At 43.4% G+C, this 8,994-nt stretch overlaps 1 long non-coding RNA gene across 1 annotated transcript; it reads left to right on the plus strand.

The window, feature by feature from the left end:
• Window positions 1-243: 243 nt before the first annotated feature.
• LOC128412368 (uncharacterized) lies at window positions 244-7,708 on the plus strand. The gene is made up of 3 exons (XR_008330065.1): window positions 244-331; window positions 1,920-2,056; window positions 6,905-7,708. It is a non-coding gene; the product is annotated as an uncharacterized LOC128412368 (long non-coding RNA).
• The last annotated feature ends 1,286 nt before the right edge of the window (window positions 7,709-8,994 follow it).

The following is an 8,994-nucleotide window of genomic DNA, read 5'->3' on the forward strand; positions in this document are numbered from 1 at the left end:
GCACTCAACAGTTCCATCCATGCTTACGCAAAAGCTGCCAGGAGGGTAGAAGGTTTATGCCTCACCTCCAAAGCTAAGTACAGAAACTGCAAATCCCAGCTGGCAGAGTGCATTGTTTGCCACCCGATCGCTCTCGAAACAAATTCATTCCTAAGGAAAGATGATCCTTGGGAATGTGCCTATGATGGGGGAGTTGTGTGGCAATTGTCACCTTGCTGTGCTGAGGACTTGAGGGACGGTGCTTCTAGGATGAATGACAAGCACCTGGCTGCAGCTAGCAGCCAAGCTCAGCAATCACCAGCAACACATTCTGTCCACAGATAGCAGCCAGGTAATTGGAACTGTCTTGCGCCTAACAGGAAAGGCACCTTATGCACAATACTGCTTCTCATCTGCATTGGTGTGAAAAGAAACAGAATCTTTTCGGAAGGCAACGTTGATAGCTTTTTAATAGCTCCAATCCAAGTGGTTGTTTACATATATGTCACTTTAATGATTACCTGTATTGTTTTTAACAGTGTTTTTTATTTTAATGTTGTATAAAGGTAAAGGTACCCATGCCCATACGGGCCAGTCTTGACAGACTCTAGGGTTGTGCGCTCATCTCACTCTAGAGGCCGGGAGCCAGCGCTGTCCGCAGACACTTCCGGGTCACGTGGCCAGCGTGACGAAGCTGCTCTGGCGAACCGGCACCAGAGCAGCACACAGAAACGCCGTTTACCTTCCCTCTATAAAGCGGTACCTATTTCTCTACTTGCACTTAAGGGTGCTTTCGAACTGCTAGGTGGGCAGGAGCTGGGACCGAACGGCGGGAGCTCACCCAGCCGTGGGGATTCGAACCGCCGACCATGCGATCAGCAAGTCCTAGGCGCTGAGGTTTTACCCACAGCGCCACCCGTGTCCCTGATAATGTTGTATACCACCCTGGTATTTTATGATACAGTGGTACAGAGATACATTTGCAAATAGGTGAAGTAACTGTTCATGTGATGCTAAAAACTACATATTCGTACATGGATTTTCCTTTCGCAATGATTTTTTTTTTTTATGCCAGCAAATTCTCCTGTATAGAGATCCGATCCTTGAATATTTATCAAGATTGGCCTATGTGAAGATATTCTCTCTGAAGGCACCAGGAGAGCACCAATATATAACCACTGGGGTAGTTTTTTTGTATAGCAGCTACATGTACTCACTTTGTAAAGGGGATGCATTTCCATAGTCCAAATGCAGAGAGGTTTGTTCATTTCTTAAATGTGTGCTGAAATGCAGCATTACTGTTTTGTCTCTACTTATTCTTGGGGTTAGTCCATCGCTTAAAGAAGTAGATGGCCGATAGGTTCTCACAATCTTAAGTGTTTATTCATATCGATAATGGTGCTGTTTCAAAGAGATCAATAAAATGCTGCTGTTTCCTAGTTTTGACTGTGTGGGGGGAGAAGAGAGGAAGGGGAAATCTCATTGTTTGTGTAGAAACTTCAGGTGTGCAGGGTTGGATATAACCCTTTGTTACGATTCTGGGGTGCTCACCATTTATTAGGATCCCCTTACATGGCACCTACTTTATTAGGTATGATCACTTCTGAGGCTGCTAGTGCACACTTCCGTCACCGCTCCTATGCTCTGGATAATTGACTGGCCTGAAGAATACAATAGTTGGCCATCTCCCGCCCTCCCCGGCCAAAAAAGAAGAAGCCTGATTAAGAACATCAGCCCATCTCTAACTTTCTGAGTGGAAAAGTTGCTATTAAGCTAGAGGTGACTTCTTATGTGTACATAATATAGTACTATATACACACAGCTGAAGGAATCAAATATTTCTCACGCCCTTTGGGAAATGGTTGACCTTTCAGTATCAAGACCCATATTAGATGATTTCTTAGGTATGCCAGTTATCTAAAAAACATTTTCTTCCTTAGCTGCTCTCATGAGCCCCAGGTTATAAATCTGTGCACATTTGACGCCAGTGGAAAATCTGCATCGTGACTCCCTGGAGTGACCCAAGGATGTGCCAGTAAGAAGACAGAGCTTTGCTGTGCTGCCTGGAGAGGAAGAGGTCAGGAATATGGTGGTTTCTGTCGTGATGTCTGAGCAAGACAGCTTCCTGCTCTCTCAAACTGGAATGCTTGCTCTCATAAACAGCCGTCAACTACCAGCAACATTCAATTACTTGAGGCGTTCTTAGGACCACCCCCCCACCCCTCTTGTTTTGAACATTTATTTTCAGCTGGATGCTTGCTATATGGTTTTGAGCTGCAAGGCTGTCTACTTTGAAATGCGGCAACTCAAGGAGCATAGAGGGGTGGCCCTCAGCTTTTAACTTACTAGCATTCTCATCCAGCTTCCAGACAGAGGTACAAGAAACATATCAGAGCAGCACAATAATGGAACATGGCAGCTTAAGTTAGGCGTGATGCACTGCAGAGCCAGGAATAAATGGAGACAAGCTGTTTCCTGTTACCTGTATCTGAAGGAAGGTCAGAGCAGCTCTTTCCAGTAAAAGAAGAGTTGTCTTCTTGAACCTTGCCCCAAAACTGAGACCAAGCACTAACCACTACAGCAGTTACGGGTGGAGGGGAAATTGGGTTTGCTTCTCTCTTTGAATTTTTTTTCTCTTTGTTGACTGCGGCAACTGGGACCTTCGTATTTCTGGCCCTGCTCCCGTGAAAGTCGTGTGATCTGCGCAAGATCACAGATCTTGCGCAAGGTCACAATTTTGCATGTTTTACCCCAAAACATGCATTTTGGGGCTCTGTGAACCAGGATGTCCCAATATAATTGGGGCAGTTGCAGGATTTGCAATACTTTCCTGTCATTTGCTGTCCCCAGCATCTTCTGCCTAAGGTAGCTGCCTCACTGCTTCGCAGTAGGACAGATTGCCTAACGTGGACACTCTCAGTGAGAAAACTGCATAAATGCAGGCTTTGCTGTTCTAAAGAACTGACTTGGAAACATTGTGCAAGGCTGTGGGTTCATGCCCCATGCAGAGTTTGAGGGGGAAAGGGTCACAGAAGAATTTTTCCCACAAGGGATGAAATATTCATTGCTGAACCATCAAAGTTACTTCATGCCCACAAAACATAAAAATAAACAAGCTAACCACAAACCTTCTTTCATGGGTCAGTAACCATATTGGGCCTGCACAGAAACGCCATACCACCTTTTCCTCAACCCTCTCTAGAGTGCACATAACTACTTAAAGCTGTATTGATTATTTTCACTTTTCGGGAAAGTGAATAAAGGCCAAGACCTCCTATTTCCAAAAAAGAAGGGGGAAGCTTCCATTAAGATCCCCAGCTGTAAGGAGGAAGATCAAAGACATTGACTTTGCCATGAGATGGGAATTATCTTAGCAGCTTCTGAGGAAGAAAAAGAGTATGGTATGAGAGAGCATGGGGCCTCAATGACTAACCCGTGGAGTTCTTCTTAAATGATCTGGACCCCTGAGATGTGGTACAAATGTGATATTTCCCAATCAACACAGAAATCAACATCCCTGATTATGTTGGTTTCCCGATTGTAACGAGCTCTTAATAGCAAGCAGAAGCTCACACCCTGGCTTCTCCTTCCACCCGAACTGCACACAACACCCAGCTGTTCAAAGGAAAGAGACGATGTCAGGGAATAAAAGCATGACCCCAGTCCTCAATCAACACTTTCATGAGCTACAAATGAGCAGGCAATTTGGTTCAGTTTGCTTAAAATAAAAATGGTGCACCAAAGCGTAAAACAAATGTGAAATATAAAGAAACATCCCACATGCTTAAGTATAAAAATATAAACACATCTGTATAATCCAGCAAAAGGTCAGAGACATCATTAAAAAAGATTGTTCCTTAAAACGTTTCCAACAATATAATTGGGCTGATATTTTCTTACATCTTGTTGTACTGATATGTCATTAAGTTGCCTGCTATTCTTCAATTTCAATATGTTGGTTAATTTTGCCCTGTAGGAATGCTTCCATGACTATAATGACCAATTGTCTACTGTAGGTGCCCTTGAGTCCGTCCCCTCCACCATTTATAGCAGATTGCTAGCTGAGTGGCTATTAGAAGGTGCATGGTGAGCTCCATGACCTCTGGTAAGACCAGACCATATTTCCATGTAATCTATTGAATGAGTTAGCCCAAAGTCTGCACCCTGTTATTATTTCACTTTCAATTATTCTGCCCACCCAAATGATCATTATTTTGGGACAAAACAAAGACATAGAAATATGATGTGTTTCTTGTCTCCAGCATGTGCTGGCTGTTCTGCGGGGTGGCCTAAGGTGTTTTGGCCCCTAAGGAGAAATGCCCTGCTACCATCCCCACAACAGAGGAGCAAACTCTGTAAGAGCTTCTCCTCAAGAATCCAACTTAGCAGGAGGGGAAGCAGTGGCAGAGCAAGCCTATTGGGCGCCTGGGGTGGCCCGGGGGCGGGGCCAGCCACCTGCAGGGGTAGGGACAGCTGCCCACAGGGCGGGGCCAGCTGGGGCAGGATGCTCCGCGGGGCCTCAAGGAGTCTGCCTGCCTCCTGCCACTCAGCTGCCCTACAGCTGAGAGGGAGGCGGCTGGTGGACCATTTGGGGCTGCGCGGAGCCTGCGGGCGCTCAAGCCACCGCGTGACTCCCAGGAGAGACGCATGGCTTAGGCGCACTGCAGGCCCCACAGTGAGTGCTGCCCCGCATTTTGTCTCTCCCCTCAGTGGTGACATCTGGGGCGGCTCGCCCCCACTGAACCCCCTTCCTCCGCCCCTGTGGGGAGGCAGGAGGTGGAATGGGGTGGCACCCCTTGATGGGTGCTGCCCGAGGCTACTGCCTCAGCCCATTTCATGGGTGGGCTGGTTCTGCGATTGAGTCTTGTGGGTGTTAAATACCAGCAAAATATCAATTTATAAAAGCTTTCTTTCAAAGCCTTGTGCTCACAGTCTGCTGTGGAAAGCTCTGCCAGACCCAATTCCATACTTCTTCAGGAATATCTTCCCTCGTTCCATCTGGTCTAACATGTTTAAATAAATCTGGTTTGATATATTGATTTTTAAATAAATCCATGATCATAAAAATATTATATATATTTCTCAGTAATTTCTGTTTCAGTGCTTTTATCATTAAGCTTTTAAGTTCTGCTTTCCTTAAAGGGCCAATTTTTATCAACAAGCAGGGGGTAATGTGTCTGACTTGGAAGTATTGAAATAAAGATGGTCAGTATTGTCCCACTCAATGTTCCTATCCCCTATAGTTATAATCCGTGGGTTGCCACTTGATTTTATTCTGCTCCAAATGTGATTTTAAGCTGTAATTTAATTGATTGATTGATTGATGTTTTTAATGTATCATACTTTGATGTTAGCTGCCCTGAGCCTGGTCCTGGCCAGGGAGGGCGGGGTATAAATAAATTTTATTATTATGACTACTACTACTACTACTACTACTACTACTACTACTATCTCTTTGCTTGTTTCTTCGTATGATTTTAAAATCCTGTCTTTAAAAAGCCTCTTCCATCCAATCAAATCATTATACCATCCATTGTTGTAAATCACCCCAAAGAGTGGCATCAGCTCATTCATATTTGTAACAAATTGCTGTGAGTGGGAACATCCCTGGACTTTTGCATCTATTCCAATTTTTTAAAAAAAGTTTTAGTGCATGTATTTGTTCTCTGGATTTTGCAATGCAGTTCTCCAACCAAAAACATCCCCCCAAATGCAAAGGTTAAGCTAAAGTGTTCACTTACAAAAACATACAAACGTAACTGTGCATAATAAGATGAGACTGGCTTGTCAAACTGTCGAAGCACAGAAGTGAATGTTCGTGTAGACTACAGTATAAATATTCGGAAACGCTTGGTTCACGGCACAAGTTCGCAAGCTGTTCTTCAGAATTGTGTGTGCATTGAACAGGAAACATATATTTTGCTAAGGATTACATAAAACAGTTGCAAGCAGTCAGGCCCTGAGCCCCCTTCCAGACTGCCGGGCCCTGGCAATTTGTGCCCGCTTCTTCCCCCATCTTGTCGGCCCTGGGAAAAACAAAACATTTGGTTAGTTCAGTGACATGTTAACAAACGACTTTGAAATTGCATTTTCTCTCTCTTTGTTGTCTGGCTAGATACAGCTCCTAATGGACAAACCTATTCTGTGAAAAGCAGGCTGGAACAGGCAGAGGAGAGGCAGACAGGCAGGTCTTTAAGGCTGACTCTGTCCAGGCCCATGAGGTATCCTGTTCTCATCCAGGCATGCCACAAAATTGATGCTATTAGTGTTACATGTGGCACCCATGTTGTAGTTGGCTCATCCAAACCCATGGCCAGCCCGAAACAGTTTCTTGCCAAAAGAAAAATGCAAGATGGTACCCCCCCCAAACAAAATTCCATGTATGGTAGTTGACTGGACTGGGAACTGAATCTTACTTCAACACTGGTGACGGAATAGCACACTTGAAGCAGCAAGACACACTGCAGGGGGCGAGGAGGCTATGTGGCAACAGAAGAGAATGGCTGGTTGCTCAGGAAGAATAGCCAGGGACTCTTACTGCTGCCCCGGAAAACCTGCTGCATGAGGCAGTTGCCTCATTATGCCTAATGGAAGGGATGGCCCTGCTCAACCTCTTGAAAATGCAGCAAGATTTTGCAGAAGTTGCTCCATCCACATTCCAAATATCTGGATGACGTCAATGTGTATTTTTAAAATATTTTTAAATATATCCTCCTTGTTTACATAACAGTGTAAATATTCCATAATTTATATATCCTTAGCCAATGGAAGAATGCTAGAAGGCAAGAATGGGAGACGGGTTGGGGCGATTGGTTTCAACCGACTGAAAATTCATTCAAAGGCAAATAAATGCCTTTCATTACCAACACTGTTTCTAACCCATACATCCACGTCTCCCTCTCCCTCTCTCTGTCTTCTCCTTTAGCCTCCAAGAGGTGTAAAATGATCTCAATAACATCCTTTAGTAGGACCCTCATCTTCTGCTATACATTTTGCTATACATATCTGAACACCTCTCAAGATACTACAAGCAAATTTGACATGATGGTTCCTGGCATCAAGGAGCAGGTTTTTGTCTATGTTGGGATACAATCGGACACCATTTTGAATCAAGATGGTAGACTGAACCTTTTGAAACGGCACTAATGTTACCCACTGATTTCAAAACTGTCCTGATTTTTTTGTTTTTGTTTCTTAGCGCAACATCAGATACTTGGTGTAATCATCTGGTTCAGGCGAAATTCCAGCATACCTCAGTGACTAGTGTCCCCTCTTGTTTCCCCCAGTCTTTTATATAGCTTATCCTTTTGGGATTCTTTCAACTCATTGTTTCATAATTATATTTATACATGTACAAGCTGGAATAACTCATATATCAACTGCCTGTTTACTATATTTGTCCTCTAGTTGTTTCTTTTGAGTAACAAAACAGCTCCCCCCTCCAGAAACAGATCCTTAAATTTAATTATTGATTATTTCCCCTTGTTGCTAAAGTCGCCAGTTAAATTTCCTTGATTAAAATTCCATATCCCAAAACCACTGTATCTATCCCAAATCTTCAAAATCAAAGCTATTTTAATTATCAGTCTCCATCTCCTAGAAACCATAATATGTATTTCAGTGGTGTCTCAAAATAAAACTGCTCCAATTATCTCCATTGGGGCTCGTCGTCATCAAGGACCCACTGAGCTACAAATTGCAGCTGACAGGCATTATCAGCTTTTATGATTTCCTCTTATTTCCTGATACTCTTTCATCTCTAAAAAAATGTTTGGTTTTTCACTTGATTCATAGATCACTTGATCTGTTGCCATTTGCCACATTGAACAACCTAAGCATTAGCAAGTAACATTTTCTTGCAGTTTCCCATTCCGTGCTTGTGTTTTCAAAAGATCATCTGCCACACACGGAAGCCGTGAGTAGACAAAGTAGGAACATTAAACATATAAAGCTGCCTTATACTGAATGAGACTTTGGATCCCTTTAGCTCAGTATTGTCCACATAGATTGAGATCCAATGTAGGCTTTCAGACTGGGGACATTCCCCATCCTACCAGGAGACGCCAGAAACTGGCACCTCCTGCAAGCAAAGCAGTATGGGCAGTGAGCTTCATTTGGTTCTCAAAGCTTCACCTGTTGGCCAATAGTCACTATCTTCAAGGAAATTTGGAGGCAAATGGGAGGGCAGGCCCTATCATTAGGTAAAATGAGGCAGCCTCCTCAGGCTGCAAATGCTGGATGTTGGCTGCAAATAGATTTTTCTTTTCTGGAAGCAAATAGTATGGAAATGAGCACCAAACTGGCACTACATTCTGCTGAATTTATTGAATTGGCTTTTATATTTTGTGAAAGCTCAGGTATAATGCAGAGATTAACAGTTAGGAAGATGTCCGGAAAATGGAATATGCAGCCTTAGACAAAAAGCAGAGAAGCACTTCTGATTCCTGTGCAACTTGCTTAGCTGTTTGCAATTCCAAGGTTCTTCCTCATTGATCACACACATTTCTCTGCACAATTTCTAACTCTGTTCTAGGGAGAATCCCATTTTTAAATTTCTTAAGGCTTTCACCCACTCTTTTAGGGCAAAACAGGGCAAAAACGGAGGAGGGCTGTTAAAGAAAATGCTCCAACTGCATTTCAGGAGCAGTCAAATGAAGTATAGAAAAGGTTCAACAAAGTGACAGCAGCATGTTCTAGCTGAAAGAAAAGATATTCTTATCTGACAGATAAAATGTTGTATCGCCTGTGCTACAGTGACAAAAATAGCTTTGTTTCTTTTGACCCTGTCACACTGCTTGACATCCTGGGTCTAAAGGAATAATGTAATCAAAATGAACAAAGTCTTCATTCCTTCTGGTTCCTTTTAAATTGCCAGACTACAAAATGTAGTGTTTACAAGACATACATTCCGGACAAAAGAAAAAAAATTGCCTCTTTTTGAGGGTTGTGCCTGTCAGACCACAGAGGCACGAACGAAAAAATACCTCCTCCAACACAAATACATTTTTCACAGAG

This window comes from Podarcis raffonei, chromosome 4 (assembly GCF_027172205.1).
Source record: "Podarcis raffonei isolate rPodRaf1 chromosome 4, rPodRaf1.pri, whole genome shotgun sequence".
NCBI classification, from domain to species: domain Eukaryota; kingdom Metazoa; phylum Chordata; class Lepidosauria; order Squamata; family Lacertidae; genus Podarcis; species Podarcis raffonei.